Consider the following 26,255-nt stretch of genomic DNA (forward strand, 5'->3'; position numbering starts at 1 on the left):
CAAGGAATAAAAAAACCAATGGCAAGAAATAAAAAGCTAATATACAAATAGTACACAGGGAAACTAAGAAACAGCCCCATCACTAGCATGACACTGAGGTATCAGACTGTGAGTTTATCCACTGACTTCTTGCTTTCTTTGCCATTGATTTTATTGTAAGAAAAATGCTATATCTGTGAATTACAAGGTGTGAAATAAAGAAATGAATAAACTAGCTTCTGGTGCTTTCAGAAATTGAAATTAATTAAAATAACAGCTAGTTAATAAACATGAAAAAGTCATTTTAAAAAAGGATATCTAGAACTCAGGTGTGTCAAACATCCTGAAGAATATACAATCCATTGAAAATCATGACAACTGTAGCCGACTATTAGGCCACTGTACAGTTATCTGGGTTTGCTAGGCAGTCAAATATAAAGTCTGCCAAAAATATAAAATCAGTAAGTTTTCTACTCATAGCTAATCGAAAATTGGTAAGATTTTCTTAAGCAACAAACAAAATGTTAGGAGCCAGGGGAAAATATCAAATTCAAAGACATCCATAAAACAAAACAAAAAGGAAGTTCACAAGCAAGTGTAAAGATACAGGTAAAATATTTATAATTCATTCAAATTACATGTCTAATAAACAAAAGCCTCCTAAAAAATCAATAAGAAAAAGACATGGCAACAGATGATGAGCAAAGATGGGCATAAGCAAGTCTTAGGAAAGGAAATAAAAGTGGTCAGTAAATGCTTGAAAAGATGTTTAGTCAAGAAAAAGTAAGCTAAAACCTTCTTGTGTCACTTTCCTCTCAGATTGCAAAATATTAAAACTGTATGATTCCCCGTATCAGCGTTGTGTAAAGATAAGTCCTCTTTCTGTTTGTGTGAGTACAAATTATGATAGCCCTTATAGAGAAAAATTAAGAGTATTATCAAATGCTAAAATGTGAATCGCATCTGATAAAGCTATTCCGCATCTAAGAATACCTCTTACAGATGTAATTACACTTGGATATATGGTCAAGGATGGTGTACTGCGATACTCCTGTTCATAGTAACCAAAAACAAAAATTAAAAAAATTTAAAAAAAAAAAGAAAAGAAAGATGCATCACCAGGGGAGGTAGTTAAACGTGTCACACATCCATACCTTGGCCATCTATATAGTTTACGAAAATTGAAGTAGCCCTGTAAGTACAGATGCAGAAAGACTTGCAAGACAAGTATTCGAAAAGTCCAATGATATATATCAATGATATATATAAAGTCCATATGATATATATGAAACGGATCATGCACAGATAGGTATATCATACAACTCTACAGATCTGAAATGGTAAACACCCAACAGCTAACGGTGGTTTCCTCTGGGGAGAAGAGTTGGATAAAGGACAAAAAGTGAGGGAGGGCCTTTCACTTTTACTCTCTGTTCTTCTCTGTCACATAAACCTTAATTTCTAGAACATGGTATACTGCGCTAGGGAGCGCCCTCCAAGATGGGTGCCTTTTGACGGTGTTAGGTGTCGGGGTGGCTAGACTGTAGTACTCAGATATTTAGTTCTATGCTAATCTAGCTGCTGTGAAGATATTTTCTAGATGAAGTTGACATCTGGATGGTTGACTTTGTTATTTTTTAAGGATATTTTTATTCATTCATTGGGGGAGCAGCAGGCAGAGGCGGAGGGAGAAGCAGGGTCCCCGCTGGGCGGACCCCTAACTGACTGAGCCACCCAGGCGGCCCCGGATGGTTGACTGCAAAGGGGATTGCCCTCAGGGCTCCAAGTGGGCCTCTTTAATCACTTAGAGGACTTAATAGTGAGAATTGAGGTTTCCTGGAGAAGAGCATCTGCCTGAGTTTCCAGCCTGCTCCCCTGACTTACAGATTTCTGATTAGCCAGCCCTCCCCTGAGCCAGTTTCTTGAGAGACGGGGGGGGGGGGGGGGGGGGGGGGGGGGGGGGGAGGTGTCCTATTGGTTCTGTTTCTCTGCAGAACCCTCACTGATGCTTATCCTACTGTCTGAACCTATAAATATTACCCTATTTGGAAAAGGGGTCTTTTGCCGATGTGATTAAGGATCTGAGAGAAGAAGCTCGCCCTGAATGACCCAGCTGGGCCCCACACGCCATCACAAGTGTCCTCACGGAGAGGCAGAGGGAACCTTGACAGTGTCCACAGAGAAGGCGGCCACATCCCACAGACAGAGACTGGAGTTGTGTGGCCACGAATCCAAGACTACCAGCAGCCACAGGGGGCTGAAAGAGGCAAGAAACAGGTGCAAGAAACAGGTGACCCCCGAAGTCTCCAGTGGGAACATGGCCCTGCAACACTTTTATTTTGTCCCAGTGACACTGCTGCTGAGCCTTTGGCCTCCAGAACTGTGAGAAAAACGTGTGTCGGTTGTTTTAAGCCATCAGGTTTCTGGTCACGTGTTACAATGGCCCCTGGGAGACAAAAACATGCACGTATTCCTGTAGCACTTGTATTAAAAATCATAAAAATCCAAAGTTCCTTTTATGAGCAGAGAAGTAGCCACGATGTCATGGAAAGAATGGGGTCTTCAAGTTCAAAGGCTTGAGCCCTAATTCATGCTGCATCACTAACTACATGGCTTTGGGAAAACCTCTTAAATGCGGAGTCTGTTTCCTTATCCCTGAAATCAGGTAACAACACCCACTGTGGTGGGCAAAGCGATGGCCCCAAAGATGTCCACGTCCTAATCCCTAGAACCTGTGCATGTGCTACCATAGGTGGCAAGGGGGACTTTGCAGGGGAGTAAACGGAGGGTCTTGAAATGGGATGACTATTCTAGATTTTCCTGGTTGGCCCAGGGTAATCACAAGCTTCCTTAGAAGAGGAAGACAGAAGAGTCAGGGTGAGAGCTAAGTGGCCACGGAAACAGAGGGCAGGGGGAGGGACTGGGATTTGAAGACGCTGTGTTACTGCCTCTAAAGGGAAGAACGGGCGCCAGCCAGGAAGTGGGCAGCCCCGAGCCTCGGAGCCGGGGAGGCCGGGGAAGTGGCTTCTCCCCCACGGTGTCCACAAGGAGGGGAGCCCCCACCCAACACCTTGGTTTCAGCCCAGTGAAACCCATTTCATTCTTCTGACCTCCGGCGTGGTAAGATATTTATGCTGTTCGGGCCACTGAAGGTAATAATTTGTTACAGCAACAGTAGGAAGCGAATAAACCAACCCATCAGAGCTGTTGGGAGGGTTAAAAGTGTTCTCTCAATTGTGGTGATACTTATTATTAGAAGCAGCTAGTTTTTTGAATATTCTGAGATGTGACTCATCTATACATAAACTGTCTCTGTAAGCCAAAAATACTTTCTTCGACTGTTTAGATTTTCAAAAAGTCTGAACTACAGAGTTCATTTCTGCGCATTCAGTTCCCTACACGTGGAGTGGGATGCATCCCATGTGTCCCCGTAGGATTAGACGTGTTCGAGAGAAGTCTTCAATTTCCTGGCTTCCTGACCTTGAAGTCCTCATGCAAGGACGGCATGTGGCCAAGAAGCTGAATGACCTCTACGCAGTTCTTAGTTTTTATCAAGAGGAGACAGACCCAAAGCTTGTTTTTCTGGTGAAGGTTTGCCAAGTCTTCCCTGATTGTAAAAATCACCTTCGTTTTGTCCAAGAAGCCAGTGTCCCTCAAACTGCATGCAAGGCATCGTGCACCCTAGGAAGGTGCGGGGATACGCCGTCGGCTCGCGACCTGTGCCTCTGCTGCCCTCCCGTCTCCTCGGCCGCCAGCTCAGTTCACGCATCGCTTGGCCTCTTCCCACCTGGACCTCACGGTGGCTCAGCAGATGCCCCCAGCTGCTCCGGAAGCCCTGTCTCCTGGCACCTGTCCCGGGCCCTACTACCTGTCCCAGCCCCGGCCGCAGCCTGCCCAGCTGGTCTGCGACTGGCCCTTCTGACGCCCGGTCCACCACGAGGTCGCAGGGCAGCGGCCAGGCCCGAGGCCCCCGTTTTCATTACGGTTTTTGCCAGCTCGGGCGTGGCGGTGCCTCGGATCTGCCCCAACGCTCGGCCCCCACCGCTGGGCACGCTCCACAGCTCACGCCCTCAGCCCTGCGCCTACCCGCACCCCCACTCCAGCATCCTTCCCCTCTGCCAGCCTGGCCGCGCCCGGGCCTTCAGCCCCCGACCCCTGACCCCTACACCTGCCTTAACCGCCCTCTATTCCAGCACCAAGTATCCTCGAGCTCTCCTGTTCTCTTCCCTCCAGCTTCCTCAAAAATACCCGAATGTCTGCCTCTGCCTCTTCTGACAACCAATGCTTAGGAAAGGCCTCTGCGGGCCCCGTGCCTTTGTGTGCACTTTCCCGCTTATCGCCTTGGGGTGGGCCCTGCCCTCACCTCCCCTGCGCCCCGGGGAGCCTGTCCCGGGGAGGTGACGCAGCCCCCCCGAAGCCCGAGTTAGACCGTCGGGAAGGCACACGTGGCCGCCCTGGCCAGCCACAGACCCTGTGCCCGGCCCTCCAGCCTCCCGTGGCCTGAGCTTGCCCCGCCTGCCCCCCGATGGCCACTCCTTCCTGAGTCCAAAGTCCGGTGGCCCTTTCCCACGTGCCCCCACAAGGGCCCTGTCACTCTCTCTTGCTGTCGGGGACGCTGCACGTTGTGTTTCCTTCTTCTCTGACTCCCCTTCCTCTGCCCCTGCTGGGTTCCGGGTGCTCAGGGCTCCGCGGATTCTCCTCTTGAGTCTGTAGACGCTTACCTTTGGCTGGCAGCTGATCCCGAAGATTAATGAATCAGCCCTATTTACAGGGCTCCTTTTAGGAATTCAGTGATTTTTTTGAGGCTTTCCCTCTTCTAGTCCTGAAATTTTTATCCTGAGAGACATGGAAGCTATTTCAGGAGATGGCTACGGGTGCCAACCACCACCTGGTGGAGGTCCGCTAGCTAAATGCACTGTGACAGGCTTGATGGGCCTGAAAAGAAGATTCATGAAGCAAGGCTCCGGGAAGGCGACTCACTTTTACACTTGCAATTGAGGAAGACACACTCTGAAACCTCTTTATTTGTAAAGTGGAAACAAGACCATCAACCCATCTCGGCAGCATGTGGGAAGACCAGAGCCCAGTTTATAAATAGCAACCACGTAAATCATAAAGGGAACAAAGGACCAATAAGTTCAAACAGCAACTAAAAGGCACCCTTTCGGGATCCCCGAGTGGCTTAGCGGTTCGGCGCCTGCCTTTGGCCCAGGGCGCCATCCTGGAGACCCGAGATCGAGTCCCGCATTGGGCTCCCGGCACGAAGCCTGTTTCTCCCTCCTCCTCTGCCTCTCTCTCTCTCTCTCTCTCTCTGTCTATAATTAATTAATTAATTAGTTAATTAATTAATTTTAAAAAGGGCACCTTTTCAAGCTAATTAGGTCTTCGTTGGTCATAAGCTTCCTTGGGCACCATGTGTTGTTATCTATCCCGCTCCTCTTTCAGTTTGTATTTCTGCTGAGTGTGTGGACAGTCTGCGTGCTTTTTCATCTAAAGCAGGCCTAGCGGAAACTTTTTCTGGCAAATGTTTCAGACAATACCCAATGACTGACCCCAAAAACCTGTATTAAGCCAAACTATAATGAGGTGATGATTATTAAGTTGGTGAGCAGTTTTATCTGTCCGTTTTGTTGTTGTTTTGCTTTTGTGTTGTGTTTTGTTTTACCAAGAGGGTTAATTCTCCTCTTCTGGATCAAGAGAAAACAAAACAAATTCTTCTGAGGCACAGACAGGAAGCGAAGCTTTGCCCATTATCCAACAACATTCTCAAAAGTATCCAGGCTTTTCTGCTAGGGCCTACCTCAACTGTCAGTGGGATGCCCGCAGCTGCGGCACTGGTGCTGGCCGGGGGGAGGGAGCCGGGGCAGGTCACGGGTTCGCACATTCAACCTTTGTCCGCCCCATCCTTCCTCATGCTTGGCAACGTCCCCTCTGTCATCAAATGCTGTTGGGTTTTTTGTTGTTTTTGTTGTTTTGGTTTTTTTTTAGCTTTACCTTTGTGTATTAGTGTTACAGGATGGCAGGGTTCTTGTTTCATGAAGTTGAAGAATGAAACTCGCTGACACAAAGGGATGAAGGGGAGTAAAGTCTATTAAGTGAAGGTGAGAACAGGAAGGAGCGAGGGGTCCTGAGTGGGTCGCCCCTGAGGGCCTTCAGTGTCAGTCTCTATCAAGCACTGACTGGCAAGCTGTGGCCTTGAGATTCTTGTGCCATCTTGGTTTGAGCAAGGACTATCGATCACCCCCTTAATGACTTAACTCTTTGAGGTTTAGGTCATTTCCTATGATTACACTGTAGCCACCAAAGAAAACTGCTCCCCGATATCAGGGCCAGGTGGTCTGGTCCATTCCCTTCCCTCTTGTTGCCTTCAGCCTAGTGCTTTGACCTGCCAGGAAGTATCAGAGCCTAGTCAGGGGCCCCTGGCTCCCCTGCCTAGACCTTAACCCTTTCCTCACTCAGTAGTAACCTTAATTTGCACAAAAGAATTACAGAAACCAACATGGTCACAAAACCTTCAGTTTTTTTACTATGGCTATGGGAACCATGGGGTGGAGGGCCTCTTAGGCAATTTTCCCACACTCTCTCTAAATTGGAGATCAGAAAATTAAGGCCACCTTTTGAAAGCTAATCCAATTAAATTGACACATAATGGTAAAAGACAGAAAGTGTCTTTGATCCCATAGAAAGTCTCACTTTTCTAAAAACAGCAACTTTCTGGACCACCTGGGTGACTGGCCGGTTAAGCATCAGACTCTGGGTTTAAGTTCTAGTTGTGAGATCGAGCCCCACGTTGGGCTCCCTGCTCAGGGTGGAGTCTGCTTGAGACTCTCCCTGTCCCTCTGCCCCTCTCCCCACTCACACTCGCACTCTGTCTCACACACTCACTCACTCTCAAATAAATAAGTAAAAATTAAAAAAGATAAAAACAGCAACTTCTTTGGTCATAAGAGCACATCCAAACAAAGAGTGTATTAACAGCAGTCAGTGGCCAAGACAAAGACGCGGGGTCCAGAAGGCAACCCCTGGGAGCACGCATCTAGGACTAGCCAGGAGAGCAAGGACGGCTTTGGGAGAATCCTGTATTCTAGACCTTGAAGAAACGCTCACCATCTGCTTAGGATTTGAGGAAATTCAATTCCAGTAGGACCCACTGAAATGAACTCCAAGACCGTTGATCAGCCTGTTCCCCAAGCAAGCTTTGCGTTGTCTAGTATATTCTCCAGCCTCATGATGAGAAATGACAGTGCCTTGGATTGAAGCATAAGATCACTGCCCTTCCAACAACGTACCCTGTTCCGTGTGTACAACCAACTTGCCATCCTGGTTTACCCATCTAATCCCCTCCTAGTGTGTTTTTTCCCATCTATGGGGGATATTGGTGAAAGCCCAGTTTCTCTAACTTCAAGGCTGAAATTCACAATCTGTGGGGCCTGTAAAGTGGCCCGTTAACTGTCCCTCCCTGGATCCCAGGCCACTTGTTTTCCTCTTAAAAATACCAGCAATGATCTCACCTATAAGAAACAATAAGCAAGTTTAGTAGGTGGCCATTACCTAATAAATGTAACAAAAAGCTATGGCTTATTTTATACCAGCAACATCTAGTTATAAAATGTAATGGGGAAAATACCTTCCTCAGTGGTAAAAAAGAAAAGCATACCATGTCTATGAAGAAAATGACAAAATTTAACCAAAGGACATAAAAGATTTTGTTAGACAGCACATCCCTGAATGAAAAGGTTTAATATTGTAAAGAAGTCCCAGTAAAATAATCTATATATTTAATATAATTCCCATCAACCTATTAAAAAATCTTTTGGAGAATCTGAGAATATAATCCTGAGCTTCCTCTGAAAGAATAAACTAAAATTCTATTCAAGAGAAATTTGAAAAGAAGTAATAGAGGACGGCTGGCCCTACCAGATAATAAAGATAAAGCAATTAACCAGCATAGCACCAGTGCAGAAATAGAAAAATAAAAAACTGAAGCAATATAAAGTTGAGACATGTCAAATCTTTGACAAAGAGAGGATTTCAAATTAATGGAAAAATAATGGGTATAACATATGGCACCGGGATAACTAGCTATCAATTTCTGGAAAGGCAATATAGTTAAATCACTATTTCAAAACTTAAATCTAAATAAATTTTAAATTAATCAATGATTTAAATGGAACCACAAAATATCTGAAGAAAATTAGTTTTCTTGTTCTATTTTATTGATGTAAAAACACTTAATATAGTACATTTTTAACAAAATGTTAAGGGTATAATTCGTTATTTAGACCGTATGTACAATAGACCTCTAGAGTTTATTCATTTTGCTTAACAGAAACTTCATGCCAGTTGATTAGTGACTCTTTTTTCCCTTTCCCCGTAGTTCCTGGCAGCCACATGCTTGGATTCCATGAATTTGGTCACCTTGTATAAGTAGGATCGTGCTGTTTGACTTTCTGTGAGTGGCTCATTTCACTCAGCAAAACGTCCTCAAGGCTCATCCACGTTGTTGGGAACACGGAACGTCCTTTAAGGTTGAATAGTATTCTGTGGGACCGTTGGCTTGTTTTCACATCTTGGCTCTGTGAGTCACACTGCAGTGACCTTGTAGTGCTGTCTCCAAGATCCTGATTGCAGTTCTGTTGGATAAATACCCAGAAAGGAGATTGCTGGATCACATAGTAGTGACATTTTCAATTTCTTCATGAACCTCCATTTTGTTTCCCATAGTGCTGCACCATTTTGCATTTCCACCAACAGTTTGCATGATTTCCAATTTTTTCACATCATCTCCAACATTTGTTTTTTGTTTTTTGTTTTGTTTTGTTTTGTTTTGATAATACCTGTCTTGACAGATGTGAAGTGATATCTCATTGTGGCTTTGATCTGCATTTCTCTGAAATGCTTAGTGACATTGAGCAGATTTCATAGAGCCGTTAGTCATTTCTATGTCTTCTTTGGTGAAATGTGTCTATTTAAGTCTTTACCCTATTTCTTTAATTGGGTTTTTAGGTTTTTTGCTATTAAATTGTAAGGTTTCCTTACATATTTTGGAAGCTAACCCATTATTAGATATATGGTTTGTAAATAATTTCACCCATTCCACTGGTTGCCTTTTCACTTTGTTGGTTTCCTCTTTTCCTGTGCAGAAGCTTTTTGGTTCAATGTAGTCCCACTTGTTTATCTTTGTTATTTTTCCCTGGGTTGTCAGTGTCCTGTCCATTAAATCCTTGCCACAACCAAAATCATAAACTTTTTCTCCTGTTTTCTTATCAGCGTTTTACAGTTTCAGGTCTCAAATCCTTTAACCATTTTGAGTATGGTATAACATAAGGCCCCAATTTCATTCTTTTCATAGAGATGCCCAGTTTGTATAGCATCTTTTGTTGAATAGACTATCCTTGCCCCACTGTGTATTCTTGGCACCCTTGTCAAAGTTAAATTGACCACATATATGTGGATTTATTCCTGGGCTCTTGATTCTGCTGCACTGTTCTGTATGTCTCTCTTCCTACCAGTACCATACAATTTTGGCTAGTGCCCTATATTATAATATATATTGTAAGGTATATCACAATGTACTTTGAAACCAGGAAGTGTGATGCCACCAGCTTTATTCTTCTTTCTCAGGATTTGTTTGACTATCCGTGATCTTCTGCGGTTCCATATGGATTATGAAGTTCTTTTTTCCATTTCATAAAGAATGTCATTGGGACTTTGATAGGGATTGCATCAAGTCTATAGATCACTTTAGGTAGCACAGACACTTTGACAATAATAAGTCTTCCAATGCCTAAATACAGAGGTCTTTCCATTTGTTTGTGCCTTCCTTAATTCTTTAGTGTAGTTTTCAGTATACAGGCCTATCATCCTTGTTCAGGAATTGATTCCTAAATATTTTTTGGTTTTATTGCAAATGGGATTGTTTTCTAATTTCTTTTTCAGATAGTTCATTGTTAGTATACAGAAATGCAACTGATTTTCACAGCTGGTTTTGAATCTTGCAACTTTACTGAGTAAGTTCTGGAAGTTTGTTGGTAGAATCTTTAGAGTTTTCTACATATAAGATCATGTATCTGCAAACAGATAATTTTACTTCTTCCTTTCTGATTCAGGTACCTTTTATTTCCTGTCTAATTGTTCTGGGTAGGACTATGGACTATCAGTATTAAGTTGACTAGAAGTTGGGACGCCTGGGTGGCTCAGTGGTTGAGCATCTACCTCTGAGCATCTCACAGTTCCAGGATTGAGTCCCACATCGGGCTCCCTGCATGGATCCTGCTTCTCCTCCCTCTGCCTATGTCTCTGCCTCGCTCTCTCTGTAATTAATTAATTAATTAATTCTTTTTTAAAAAGTTGAATAGAAGTGATGAGAATGGGCAACTTTGTCTTGTTCCTCATCTCAGAAAAAAAACTTTTGGTTTTCACCTTTGAGTGTGATGTCAGCTGTAGGTTTTTCATACATGGCCCTTATTTTGTAAGGTAAATTCCTTCTATTCCTAGTTTGTTAAAAGTTTATATCATGAAATGTGCTGAATTTTGACAAATGCTTTTCTGTGTCTATTGAGATGGTCATATGATTTTTTTAAACGATTTTACTTATTTACAGATTTATCTGAGAGTGAGCAAGAGAGCACAAGTGAGGGGAGGGGCGAAGGGAGAGGGAGGAGAGACTCCCCACTGAACAGGGACCCTCCCCAGCCCACACAAGGCTCAATCCCAGGACCCTGGGATCGTGACCTGAGCCAAAGGCAGACACTTAACTGACTAAGCCACTCAGATGCCCAAGATGGTCATGTGATTTTTATCCTTTTTTCTGTTAATGGGGTTATATTACATTGATTGATTTTCATAAGTTGAAGCATCTTTGCATCCCAGAGATAAAATCCCACTTGGTCATGGTGTATTATCTTTTTAATGTAGTACTGGATTCAGTTTTCTAGAATTTTCTTGAGGATTTTGCATCTATCTATTCAAGAATATTGGCCTCTGGGGTGTTTTTTGTTTTGTTTTGTTTTGTTTTGTTTTGTTTTGTTTCATGGTGTCCTTGTCTGGTTTGGGTATCAGAGTAATGCTAGCCTTATAAAATGAGTTTAGGAGTATTCGCTCCTCTTCAATTTCTTGGGAAACATTTGAGAAGGATTGTTGTTAATTCTTTCTTGAATCTTTAGGAAAAATCATCTGGTCCAAATTTTCTGTTTTGAGAGATTTTTGATTATTGATTTAATCTCCATACCAACTATAGGGCTGCTCAGACTATATATTTTTTCATGATTTAGTTTTGGTAGGTTGTATATTTCTAGAAGTTTTTATCCATTTCTTCTAGGTTATCCTTTTATTGGCATGTAATTGTTCATTTAGATTCAAAATCCTTTTTATTTGTGTAGCAAAATTTGTAACATCTTTCATTTCTTATTTTATTTACTTGAGCCTTTGTTCTTAGTCTGTGTTTGGCAATTTTGTGTCTTTAAAAAAATCTTTTTAAAATATCAACTCTTAAGTTCCATTGATTTTTCTTGATTGTTTTTCTATTTTCTATTTATTTCTGCTCTAACTTTTGTTATCTTCTTCTTTGTACTAACTTTGGTCTCAGTTTGTTCTTCTCTTTCTAGCTCTTTGAAGGGTAAAGTTAGGTTGTATATCTGAGATCTTTCTCCTTTTTTAGTAGCATTAATTGAACTGCTTTTTTCATTTAATAAATTTTGGTATATTGTGGTTTAATTTTCATTTGTCTTAAGGTATTTTCTAATTTCATTGTTATTTCTTCTTGGATCCAATAGTTACTCAAGAGTGTGTTTTTAATTTCTACATATTTGCAAATTTTCCAGTTTTCCTTCTGCTCTGCTATTGATTTCTAGTTCCATTGCAGTCAGAAAAGATAGTTGGTAAAATGTCAATCTTCTTAAACTTATTAAGACTTCTTTTTTGGACTTCTGAGGAAGATGGCAGAGAATTAGGAGGATCCTAAGCTCACCTCCTTTCATGGATACAACTAGATAACATCCACATCAGTGTAAATAACCTAGAAAGTGACCAAAATACTGGCAGAACAGACTACACAGATAAATGTAGAGAAGAGGCCACATCGGAGAAGAAGGGCAGAGATGCATCAAAGCTAAACAGACCTCCCCTATGGTCAGGAACATGACAATGATGTCCTTTCTCACCACTGTTGTTCAACATAGTACTAGAAGTTCTAGTCTCAGCAATCAAACAATAAAAATAAATAAAAGGCATCAAAATTGGCAAAGAAGAAGTAAAACTTCCATTCTTTACAGATAACATGATATTTATATAGAAAACCCAAAGACTCCACGGCAAAATTTCTAGAACTCATATAGGAATTAAGCAACATGTCAGGATACAAAATCAATGCACAGAAATCAGTTGCATTTCTATACCCTAAGACAGAAGAAAGAGAAATTGAGAAATTTATCCCATTTCCAATTGCACCAAAACCCATAAGATAGCTAGGAATAAACCTAACCAAAGAGGTAAAGGATCTATACCCTAAAAACTACAGAACACTTATGAAAGAATGATGAAGATACAAGGAGATGAAAAAAACATTCCATGCTTATGGATTGGAAGAATAAATATTGTTGAAATTACTATGCTACCTAGGGAAATCTACACATTCAATCTAACCCCTATCAAAATACTATTGACATTTTTTACAGAATTGGAACAAATAATTCCAGAATTTGTATGGAACCAGAAAAGACCCTGAATAACCAGCGGAATGTTGAAAAAGAAAACCAAAGCTAGTGGCATCACAATGCCTGACTTTAAGCTATACTGCAAAGCTGTGATCATCAAAACAGTGTGGTCCTGGCTCAAAAACAGACACACAGATCAATGGAACAGAATAGAGAACCCAGAAATAGACCCTCAACTCTATGGTCAACTAATACCAACAAAGCAAAGGACAGTTTCTTTAAAAAACGGTACTGTGAAAATTGGACAGCCACATGCAAAAGAATGAAACTGGATCATTTTCTTACCCCATACATATAGATAAACTCAAAAGGGATGAAAGACCTAAATGTGAGACAGGAATCTATCAAAACTCTAGAGGAGAACACAGGCAGCAACCTTTTTGAACTTGGCCACAGCAACTTCTTGTTAGAAACATCTCAAAAGACAAGAGAAATAAAGGCAAAAATGAATCACTGTGACTTCATCAGGATTAAAAAAAGACAAAAAAAAAAAAAAAAAACCCTCCTGCACAGCAAAGGAAACAGTCAACAAAACTATATATATATAATGGAATATTGCTCAGCCATCAGAAAAGATGAATACTTACTATTTACATCAACATGGATGGAACCGAGGGTATTATGCTGACTGAAATAAGTCAATTGGAGAAAGGCAACTACCACATGGTTTCACTCATATGTGGAATATAAGGAACAGTGCAGAGGATTATAGGGGAAGGGAGGGGAAATTGAGTGGGAAGAAATCAGAGAGGAGAAAAACCATGACAGACTCTTAACTCTGGGAAACAAACTGAAGCTTCCTGGAGGGGAGGTGTGTGGGGGGATGGGGTAATTAGATGACAGGCATTAAGGAGGGTACTTGATGGGATGAACACTGGGTGTTATACACAACTGATAAATTATTGAACACTACATCTGAAATGATGTACTATATGTAGGCTAATTGAATTTAAATTTTAAAAAGTACACTATAAAAGCACTATAAAAATAAATATTTAATATAATGATTAATTCTGACATATGAGTAATAAAGTAAAAATAATAATTGGCTCTGAAAAAAATAACCTAAACAGACTTCTGAAATTGTCCATGGGAGGGAGGGACACTATGGGTGTGGAGAAAGCAAAGAAACTAACTCTCACACCAGACACCCTGGCCACAGGGGAACTCTCACAATGAAGAGAAATCCCCATAACATTTGGTTTTGTAAACCAGAAGGGCCTGAATTCACAAGGTCTTATAATCCATGAGGCTTAGCAACTGGAGCTTTAAAAATCAGCAGGCTTGGCTCAGAGTCAGGAAGGCAATAGGAAACTGAGTTCTCACCCTTAGAGAAAGCACAACAAACAGCCCCAGTGAGATACAGCATAAAAGTAGCACTTTGGAAAATGCCCAGGGTGCAGGGAAGATTTATTTATTAATCTCAGAGCATGTGCTGGAGGGGAAGGGATCATTGGGAGACTTCTCCAAGAACAAGAGAACTGGCAAGCACGATTTCCCTCTCTGATCCCCTAGCCTAGATACACAGTCACCTGTGGGAACCAGTGCAGCACCAAAACTTCCCATCTAGTTTGATCATGCACCCCGCCTCTGCACATTTCTGCAGATCTGTTCCCTCCAACCTGGCCAGCCTCAGCAGGATTTTGGGTAGCTGCAGGTCCCCTTCCACAGCAGCCTGGCATGGATCTTGCTGGCACTGGGCACATGACCCCCACATTCTGTGGACCTGCCCCTCCAAGACACCTTGATCAGAGCCCATCCAAAATGGTTCCACAAACAGAAAAATGTGCAAGCAGCATCAACAGGGACCACCACCTAGAAAATAACTCATGTCCCAGGGATAGGAGAAGATAACAATGCACACCAGTCCAACTACACCCTGGGCAATGGGTTGGGGGCACATATCTGATCTGAATGTAGGCCCTAATCACCAACAAAAGCTTCTCAAAACACTGGGAGAGCACCCTACAGTTCAGTGCTACTGTATCACTGGCAAATGCCTTCTCTGACTCAACTCAAGCCAAGGCAGCCCTAGACTAGCCCACTAACAACACAGAGACCAACACAGACCAACTCTGCCCATGACAGGCAAAGAAAGCCATTGTAGATGTTTGGACTGACAAGGCAAACACATCTCAGCCACTAAAGTAGGGTGCATGCAACACGCACAGGAGACAAATTTGAAGCACCAGATTCTGGCAAACAGGGGACTTTATATTGTAGGGCACTGCAGGACCTCTTCTTTGTAACACTACTACTTTCAAGAGCAGGAGACATAGCTAACTTTCCAAACACACAGAAACAGACACAGAGAGTTAGATGAAATGTGGAATTAGAGGTATATGTCCCAAATGAAAGAACAGGCCTAATCACAATGAGAGATAAATGAAATGGAGATAGTTAATATATCTGATAGAGAATTTAAAATAATGGTCATCAAAGTACTCCTTGGACTTGAGAAAAGAGTGGAAGGACAAAATGAGACCCTTAAGAAAAAGATAGAAAACATAAAAAGGGACCAATCAGAGATGAAGAGCTCAATAACTAAAATTTAAAAATACTAGATGGAATAAATATTAAAAGAATGGGTCAGTGACCTGGAGGACAGAGTAATGGAAAGCAATCAAGTTAAACATAAGAAAGAAAAAAATGAAAATGAAAATAGACTGAGGGAAATCAGCAGCACCATCAAGCATAACATTTGAATTATGCTTGAACATTTGAATTATGATTTGAATCATAATTATTTGAATTATAGGGATTCTAGAAGTAGAAGAGAAAAAAGGGGTTGAAAATTTATTTGAAGCAATAGTAGCTGAAACCTTTCCCAACCTGGGGAATAAATCAGAAATCCAGATCCAGGAGGCACAGAGAGACCCCAACACAACCCAGAAAGGTTTAAACCAAGACACATAATAATTAAAATGGCAAAAAAGTAGTCATTAAGAGAGAATCTTAAAAGCAGCAAGAGACAAGAAAACAGGTACGGGAAAGAGAAACTCCATAAGGCTAGCAACTGATTTTTCAGCAGCTACTTTGCAGACCGGAAGGGAGTTGAATGATATATACAAAATGCTAGGGGGTGGGGGGGAAAGGCTATCATTCAAATACATGAGAGATAAAGAATTCCCCAGACAAACAAAAGTTAAAGGAATCATGACCACTAAACCAGCCCTTTGAATGGGAAGAAAAGACCATAAGTAGGAGTAAGAAAAGCACAGAAGTAGTAAAATTAAATATATCTGTAAAAATCAGTCAAAGGATAAACAAAAGGATGTAAAATAGGACACCATATACCTAAAACATGGGGAAGAAAGAAGAATGGGTTCAAACTTAAGCAACCATCAACCTAATATAGACTAGTATATACATAAGATGTTACATGCAAACCCAATAGGAACCACAAATCAAAAACTAGCCATTGATATGCAAAAAACAAAGAGAAAGGAACCCAAGTATATCACTAAAAAAAGCCAGCAAACTATGAGAAAAAAGAACAAGAGAAGAAAGGAATAGAAAAGAACTACAAAAACAACCACAAAACAAGTACCAAAATGGCAATAAGTACATACTTATTTTAATTACTTTGAATGTAAATGGACTACAGGGTACAATCAAAAGACATAGAGTGGGATCTCTGGGTGGCTCAGTGGTTTAACACCTGCCTTTGGCCCAGGGCATGATCCTGGAGTCCTGGGATCGAGTCCCACATTGGGCTCCCTGCATGGAGCCTGCTTCGCCCTCTGCCTGTATCTCTGCCTCTCTCTGTGGGTGTCTCTCATGAATAAATAAATAAAATGTTTAAAAAAAGATATGGAGTGATGGAATGGATAAAGAACAAAATCCATCTATATGCTGCATTCAAGAGGCTTATTTCAGACCTAATGACACATGCAGATTGAAAGTGAAAGGTTTGGAAAAGCATTTATCATGCAAGTGGGAGTGAAAAAAAAAAAAAAAAAAAACCTGGGGTAGCAATACGTCTATCAGACAAAATAGACTTAATTAAAAAAAAAAAGAAAGAAAAGGAAAGAAAGAAAGAAAGAGGGCAGCCCTGGTGGCTCAGCAGTTTAGCACCGCCTTCAGCCCAGGGCATGATCCTGGAGACCTGGGATCGAGTCCCACGTCAGGCTCCCTGCATGGAGCCTGCTTAAGAGGAAATCAAAAAATATATGAAGACAAATGAAAATGAACACTATGATCCAAAATCTTGGGATGCAGCAAAAGCTGTTGTAAGAGGGAAGTGGAGAACAATAGAAGCCTACTCCAAAAGGCAAGAAAAATCTCAAAGAAACAACCTAATCAAAAAAAAAAAAAAGAAACAACCTAATCTTACACCTAAGGGTGATGGAAAAGAAGAACAAACAAAACCTAAAACCAGCAGAAGGAAGGAAATGATAAAGATTAGAGAAAAAGCAAATGAAATACAAACAAATAAACAAAAATAGAACAAAACAATGAAACCAGGCACTCACTCTTTGAAAAGATCAACAGAATTGATAAACCTCTAGCCAGACCCATCAAGAAAAAAAGAGGACTCAAACAAACAAAATCAGAGATGAAAGAGGGGAAATAATAACCAACACCACAGAAATACAGAAGATTATAAGAGAGTATTATGAAAAATTATATGACAAGAAATTGGACAACCTAGATGAAATGGATAGATCCCTAGAAACAGATAACCTCACTAAAGTGAATCAGGGAGAAATAGAAAATTTGAAGAGGCTGATTATCAGCAATTAAATTGAATTAGTAAACAAAAAGCTCCAAAGAAATAAAAATCCAGGACCAGATGGCTTCACAGATGAATTCTATCAAACATTTAAAGAAGAGTTAATACCTATTCTTCTCAGGTAGCCCCACTGGCGCAGCAGTTTAGCACCACCTGCAGCCTGGGGTGTGATCCTAGAGACCTAGGATCGAGTCCCACGTCGGGCTCCCTGCATGGAGCCTGCTTCTCCCTCTGCCTCTCTCTCTGTGTGTCTCTCATGAATAAATAAATAAAATGTTTTTGAAAAAAATACTTATTCTTTTCAAACTATTCCAAAAAATAGAAGAGGAAGGAAAGCTTCCAAATTCACTCTATGAGACCAGTATTACTTTGATACCAAAGCTAGATAAAGATATTACCAGAAAGAGAACTAGATCCAGTATCTCTGAAGAGCACACATGCAAAAATCCTCAACAAAATATTAATAAATAAAATCTAACAATAGATTAAAAAATCATTCACCATGATCAAGTGGGATTTATTTTCAGTATACAAGGGTGGCTCAATATTCACAAATGAATGTTATACATAACGTTAATAAGAGAAAGGGTAAAAACCATATGATCATTTCAATAGATGCAGAAAAAACAATAAAATACAACATCCATTCATGATAAAAGCCCTCAATAATGTAGGTTTAGAGGGAACACAGCTCAACATAATATAGACCATCTATGAAAAACCCACAACTAATATCCTCTCAATGGGGAAAACGTGAGAGCTTTTCCATTAATCAGGAACAAGAGAAGGCTGTCCACTCTCACCACTTTTATTCAACATAGTACTAGAAATCCTAGCCGCTAGCAATCAGACAAGGGGGAAAAAAGGCATCCAAATTGTTAAGGAAGAAGTAAAACTTCCACTATTTTCAGATGACATGATACTATATATTAAAAAAAAAAACTAAAGATTACACCAAAAGACTACCAGAACAGATAAACGAATTCAGTAAGTTCACAGGATACAAAATCAATATACAAAAATCTGCATTTCTATACACTAATAATGAGGTAGCAAAAAGAGAATTGTAAAGAGAAACAATTCCATTTACAATTGCACCAAAAATAATAAAATATCTAGGAATAAACTTTAACAAGGAGGTGTAAGACCTATAGTCTGAATCCCATAAAACACTGATAAAAGGGCAGCCCCGGTGGCACAGCGGTTTAATGCCGCCTGCAGCCTGGGGTGTGATCCTGGAGACCTGGGATCGAGTCCCAAGTCGGGCTCCCTGCATGGAGCCTGCTTCTCCCTCTGCCTGTGCCTCTGCCTCTCTCTCGCTCTCTCTGAATGAATAAATAAATAAACCTTAAAAAAAAAAAAAACACTGATAAAAGCAATTGAAGATGACACAAACAAATGGGAAGAGATTCCATGCTCATGGATTGGAAGAACAAATATTGTTAATATTTCTATACTACCCAAAGCAATCTACATATTTGATGCAATCATTACCAAAATACCAACAGCATTTTTCACATAACTAGAACAAATAATGCTAAAATTTGTATGGAATTACAAAAGACCCCAAAAGCCAAAGCAAACTTTAAAAGAAGAACGAAACTGGAGGTATCACAATCTCAGATTTCAAGATTTACTACAAAGCTGCAGTAATTGAAACAGCACAGTATTAGCCCAAAAATAGATGGTTGAATTAATGGAACAGAATAGAAAGCTTATAAATAAACCCATGCTTTTATACGCAATCAATCCAGAAGAAAGGAGGGAAAAATATACAGCGGAAAAAAGTCTCTTCAATAAATGGTGTTGAGAAAACTGGCAGCCACATGCAAAAGAATGAAACTTGACCACTTTCTTACAACATACACAAAAATAGACTCAAAATGGATTAAGAATCTAAATGAGAGACCTGAAACCATGAAAATTCCAGAAGAGAACACAGGCAGTAATTTCACTGGCATCCCCAGAGCAACATTTTTCTAAATATGTCTCCTGAGGCAAGGGAAACAAAAGCAAACATGAACTATTGGGACCACGTCAAAATAAAAATTCTGCCCAGTAAAGCAAACAACAAAACTAAAAGACAACCTACTGAGTGAAAGAAGATAATTGTAAATGACTGTATTTGCAATAAAGCATTAGTACCCAAAATATATAATGAACTTAAGTAACTCAACACCAAAATCCAAATAATCCAATTTAGATTAGGCAAAAGACATGAACAGACATTTCTCCAAAGAAGACGTCCAGATGGCCAACAGACACATGCAAAGACGCTCATCATCACTCATCATCAGGGAAATGCAACTCAAAACCCCAATGAAATATCACCTCACACCTGTCAGAATGGCCAAAACCAACAACACAAGAAACAGGTGAGGAGGGAAGGAAACTTCACGCACTGCTAGTGGGAATGCAAACTGGAGCAGCCAGTCTGGATAACAGTGTGGAAGTTCCTCAAAAAATCAAAAAGAGAATTACCATTTGATCCAGTAATTCTACTGGGTATTTACCAAAGAATATGAAAGCACTAATTCAAAGGGACATATGCACCCGTGTGTTTATTGCAGCGTTATTTACAAGAGCCAAGTAACGGGGGCAGCCCAAGTCTCCATCAATCCACGAATGGACAAAGAAGAGGTGATTTATATGTACGATGCAATATTACTCAGCCATATAAATAGAATGAAATCTTCCCATTTGTAGCAACATGGATGGATCTAGAGAGTATAATGTTAAGGAAATAAGTCAGAGAAAGGGAAATACCAAATAATTTCACCCATATGTGGAATTTAAGAAACAAAACAAACAGAAAAAAAGAGACAAACCGAAAAACAAATGTTTAACTGTAGAGAACAAAATGATGGTTACCAGAGGGGTGAGGGGATGGGTGAAATAGGTGAAGAGTGCACTTACCATGATGAGCACCGAGTAACGTACAGAATTGTTGAGTCACTATACTGTACACCTAAACTAATGTAAGACTGTATATTAATGATACTGGAACTGAAAACTTCTTTAAAAGACTTGTTTTTTGACCTAGCACATGGTCTATCCTAGAGAAAGATTCATGTGTGTTTAAATAGAATGCGTACTATGCTGCTGTTGGGTGGAATGTTCCGTGTATTGTCTGTTAGGGCCATTCAGTCTACAGTGTTGTTCAAGTCCTCTGTTTCATTATTGATCTTCTGCCCGGATGTTTTATCCTTTATTGAAAGTGAGGTCTTGAAGTCTTCTATTATTTTTGTTATTTCTCCCTTCATTTCTGCCAATATTTACTTTATATATTTAGCTGTTCTGATGTTGGGTGCATGTATATTTATAATTCCTATATCTTCCTGTAGATTGACCCTTTCATCATTATATATGGACCTTTTGTCTCTGGTAACAAAAATGGACAATTATTAATTATTTTGTTTAAGGTTGCTCAGGAAAGAATATACCGCAAGCCCCTCAAGGAGCTCACGCCATCTTTTCATCATACCAGGAGCCAATTCCTTCACTTGCTTTATCTCATGTATCTCTTTTAATTTAAGCCCTTCTTCCTGCTTCTGTCTTCTGGTGACATGAACTTCAACTGATCAGCATCTTCATAAATACCCTTATTGAAGCCAGAGACCAAATTACTTCCTTGGACCCACTTAATATACCTCTCAAAAATAAAGCTTCAAGGTCAAATAAAAGGGGAACAATGAAAGGAGTTCCTCATTAACAATACGTAGAGATTAAATCTATTTAACATTTACAATGCACCTGCTGTCGTGAGCAGGACACTATGCTCCTAATTTTAGAGTTCCAAGCCAGAGCTTATGAAATACACTCATGAAAACACTATGCAAAGTACACAGCAAAAATAGGCACTAAATGGTATCTACTGATATTATTAACAACATAATATTATTTCTACTAATTCTTACTCCCAAGAATATTGCCCTAAAAACCTATCTTTATACAAACTAATATTTCATTAAATATTTGAAGATAAAATTTTGAGAAAGGGGAGAAAGGAGGGAAGAAGGAGCAAGGGTTTTTCTTGCCTTAGATATAAACTTTCCAGGAAAGAAGTACTACCAGACACCACTTTGAGACCTCAATCTTTAAAACAAACGGAATATGACTGTCAAGTCCAGAGTCCCTACACTACCTCCAAAAATATAAATCCCATTGAAGGAGAAGTCAAACTTTAAAATGGTTGTACTTAGGAAATATCATTTAAATTAGAGTATCAGAAATCAAGTTTATGTAACTTAAAGGATAATTTGTCTCACTTTTTTAGGGAAAGGGAAAATTGAGTATGAAAAATGAAAATGGCTTTCCACACAAATTGGCCCCTCTCCTGATAGCATTTGAGTGTGTTCTTAGCTAAGTTTATTCACAGCTTGCATTGCCAGGTGTAGTTCAGCGACTATGGTAGAGAGTGATGTAGTGGAGAACATTCGAAAAGAACAATTCACTTCAGCTGAATTGTTTTAAACTTGCCGGGCTTTTCTCATTCATAAAATGCTAGATTATGTAAAATGGATCTCACTGAGAGCTCTCTCTTTTGCTTGTATTTTGAATCCCGCTACCTAATTTGTTAACATATGGTCTGAGAGTTGGAGAGTTCGTGCTTAGGAATTCAAATATATGTTAAGCATAAGGCTGTGATCCTGATGCAGAACATGTTGCCATCTATTGTTTGTCAGAGTAAAAGGGATGCAAATTTCAGAATCTAAATGAATAAGATGAATTCATATCTGGGTGGCATTTGTCTTGTAAACGTTCCAGTAGAAAAAAATATATATTAAAAAAAATGTTCCGGTAGAAACAGGGAAAGAGGACAACCCATCAAGGTTAATTTAAAAAACAAAAGAGAAAAAATAAAAATAACAATATTCATTTTTAATAAATGACTTATAACCATTGAATATTCTAGATGGGTTTCATTTAAGTGGGAGGTTTAAGGATAGAGATATTGAAGGTATTTGACCATAACAGCAACCTTAAGGTCAAGTATCCCAAATTTTAGGTAATGGGCCATCTAGAATTCATTTAATAGGTGGAAATGGCTTTTTAATGTTTGCTGAAAACCAGAGAAACTGAATTCTCCTTTACACTTTATAACAAATCCTCCAAAATATTTCCAGAGGACCCCCAAACAGATCTGGAAATTATTTCGAGAATGTAAGCTCCATGAAGACAGAGATTTATATACATTTTTCATCCACTGTACCCCTAATGTCTAGAGCTATGCCTAGAACAGGGGAGTATTTAGTAAATACTGTAAAAGTGATTCCATAAGTTTCATATTACATACAAGTAGTAAAACTAGAGACTCCCTGCACTCATCAGGAAAAAGGAAGGAAGAAAGGCAAGAGGGGGAAAAAGGAAGGAGGAAGGGAAGGAAAGAAAAGCAGTGGAAGGAAGGCTCATTTCTCTTAGGGAATACAAGAAATAAGTTAAATACTGTGCAATCTGTAAAAATACTGTCACATTACTGTACCAACTCCATCAACTCTTCAGGACCTGATTCTACCCCAGACACCATGGCTACTCACAAGGTCAGAAAGCTCAGATCTAAGATGTCTTTAATTATAGAGTAAGTTGCTACACACAAAAATAAGACAGTGGCATGTAAATATCTTTCAATAGTAACACTCTCATACGTTTTTCAAACTTGAAATACAACATGGAAAAGAAACACAGCTAAAGTAATTTAACCATTTTAAGCAATTATGGTAGAACCAATTACATTTAGTTCAGTGTGGGGAGAAAGTTGGAGAAGATTTGTCATTAAAGGAAGAACTTCTGTTTTCAGCAGAAAAAGATAAACCTCTTTATCTTATAACTTCTAAGAACTCCATTCTTTTTAGCAGTGATGACCTTCAACAACAGGTGACCCTTCTAAAAAACAAACTTTGTTCTTATAAAAGAGGAATATTCTCCTCAAAAGTAAAGCATTCCTTTAAACGCTAATTCCAGAATGCTGGAATTAGAAGTCTGCATTCCAACTATTTTCTTTCTGGAGTTGCTTTCTAGTAATTAAGAATTATAAAAATCCATCAAAATCATACTTTAAGGGGCAGCCCCGGTGGTGCAGCGGTTTAGCGCCGCCTGCCACCCAGGGTGTGATCCTGGAGACCCGGGATCGAGTCCCACGTCGGGCTCCCTGCGTGGAGCCTGTGTCTCCCTCTGCCAGTGTGTGTGTCTCTCTCTGTGTCTCTCATGAAGACAAATAAAACCTCATGAAGTAAATAAAATCTTAAAAACAAACAAACAAACATAATTCAAAAAATAAACTTGTCTCACCAGTACCGTGCTCTTCACTGAACCGCGGTAGGCAGTTGTCACCTCGCCCTGTTATCCCGTGACCCTGCAGCATGGTCAGTGAGCGGGCGTTGAGGTAACTGGGCCAGGCCAGTGGGGCTTTCTCCCAGAGGCAAAGGTGCGCAGCCCATCCAGTGGGTGCAATCTGCTGCCGGCGGAAACCACCACTTGTTCTCACGGGATATAATGAACTGCCACACTGAACCTTTTCCCTGAACTTCCAGAAATCACTTTTTAAGGAATGTGAGGCTTCAGTCCATGATGAAGAACCCTACAGTACTGTAAGAGGAATTAGATCAAAAGCCATACCACCTGCGGGGAAAAGAAATCCAGGAGGCCAAACAATGCTTCACCTTTTATGACCCCTCCCAGGCTCAAAGGAATCTTTAGGCAAAATAGAGGGCTGGTCCTGGGAATACTCGTCAGGAGCTTTGTGAGAGCTACATCTCCCCCAACATACCACCACACCCCAAAAAAGCTTCTTCTTGCCAATAACAAAAAATTTTGAGAGAGAAAAAGTATGAAAGAAGGCTAGTGTTTAGTATGCGAAGGTAGCATACACCCTCCTATAGCGATCCTTACAACAGTGGGGAGCAGATACATTGTCCTCCGTGTATAGCACAGGAAATGGAAGCTCCAAAGGGACAGGAGGCTTTCCCAGGCTCACAGAGCTGTAGGGATAGAATCAATTATCTTAATTCCAGATTTATTGTGCAACTTCCTCCTACACTATAGGGCAAGGTAATGTGATCAATCCATGCTAAGGAAGAAATGACTAATACTGTATATCATTTTTCCCTGAGATTATGTCTTAATAGGATAAAAGAGGAAATAATATTTGGCGGCTACAAGTGTAGACCGTAGTTTAGTCTCAAGATATAAAAGAAACTTGGAGAACCCAGGATAGCCTTCACTTTTATCCCAAGTTTGCCCTGAACGTATCTAGTTTTAGATATAGATACAAATAGAATTATGTTCAAAAAGTATATTCTGCTGCGAAGTAGCACCAGGGTGTGAAGATCAACCATGAGTCATACACAAGGACCATAGTAAAACCAGTAAATTCTGGGGTCGAGATTTTATTTGCTTCAGGAGAGCCAAAAAATTTCACTTCAGTACACCTTGGATTGCCCTCAGCCTAGATTAGATAAACGGGTCAGAGTAGAGGGAGAAGGAACGAACAGAGACCAAGCCGGCCTTTTGGGGTCTCGCAGATATGCCCAATAGACCTTTCTGCAATAACGGAAATGAACATCTGTGCTACAGTACAGTAGCCACTAGCCACATGTGGCTACCAAGCACTTGAAATGTAACTATAGTACAACTGAGGAACTGAATTTTTCATTTTACTTACTTTTAAATTATTTAAATTTAACCATATATAGCTAATTGCTACCATATTAAGCAGATTAGCTTTTATGACTCCATGGACTCTCATGTCCTCATGGCATCCTTTCTAATATGTTGACCCAGATAGGTGGCCTTCATTGGGCCAGAATTGGCAAGTGTCATTAAAGAGGAGAGATGTGGAAATGGGGGAGGGGACAGATAAAAGTATCAATAACATTTCCACTTTATTTCCTTTTTTAAGGCCCTATAATTGTCAATTCAGATTGATATTTGTTGAGCATGATTTTAATCAATGCAGGGATGAGTGAGACATAGTGTCAGCCCTCTAGATCACAGCCCAGCAGTGAAAAAGGTGATGCTTGAGCCACATAGGCACTGGCCAGGCAAGGACATATGGAAAGGGCCCAATTGTGTGCAGTCAAGTTAGAGCAAGCAAGGCCTAGAAGGAGTTTAGTGTGATTAGAGTGTGGGTGTTGTCATGAGCTGAATTATGTCCCCCCAAAATTCGTAAGTTGACGTTCTAACCCCTAGTACCTCAGAATGTGACTGTATTTAGAGATAAGGGTGTTAAAGAGATAATTAAGGCAAAATGAGGTCATTAAGGTGGGCCTCAATCCAATACAACTTTCCTCATAAGAAGAGGAAATTTAAATACACAGAGTGAAGACCAGGTGAAGACACAGCCATCTACAGGCCAAGGAGAGGGGCCTCAGAAGAAACCAACTTTGCTGATACTTCATTCTTGAACTCCTGGCCTCCAGAATTGTGAGAAAATAAAATTTCTCTTGTTTAAACCACCCAGCCTGTGGTGCTTTGTTATGGCAGCCCAGCAAACTAACACAGGTGTGGACACACAAGAAGTGAGCCTGGAGAATCAGGCCGGAACTAGTTTGTGAAGGATCTTGAGGTCATGCTGAGGAAGATTTGTCCTTAAACCATTGAAGGGTTTTAAGCAGGAAAGTGGCATGATCGGTTTGTGTTTTTAAACTTTATTTTGTGTGTTAGTTTTAAATCTGCCTTGACTCTTGTTACTTGTTTATACCTGACTTGTTCATCGCCAGCCTTGGTTCTGATGTGACTTTAAATATTCCATGATGGCAAGCACAGCTGTGATAAAACACACAGTTATTCTGTAACTCTCTGATATTTGTCACAGGTCAGTAGACAACCCT

General features: G+C 40.3%; 1 long non-coding RNA gene across 2 annotated transcripts in view; it reads right to left on the reverse strand.

Annotated features, from left to right (window-relative positions):
- Positions 1-20,513, reverse strand: part of LOC102157308 — a 130,589-nt gene extending 110,076 nt beyond the window's left edge. For both annotated transcript variants that reach the window (XR_005384061.1, XR_005384060.1), the window contains exon 1: positions 20,344-20,513. This is a non-coding gene — a long non-coding RNA (uncharacterized LOC102157308). The remainder of the gene's footprint in view (positions 1-20,343) is intronic.
- Between the last annotated feature and the right edge of the window lie 5,742 nt (positions 20,514-26,255).

Source organism: Canis lupus, chromosome 34, assembly GCF_011100685.1.
Source record: "Canis lupus familiaris isolate Mischka breed German Shepherd chromosome 34, alternate assembly UU_Cfam_GSD_1.0, whole genome shotgun sequence".
Classification (NCBI taxonomy): domain Eukaryota; kingdom Metazoa; phylum Chordata; class Mammalia; order Carnivora; family Canidae; genus Canis; species Canis lupus.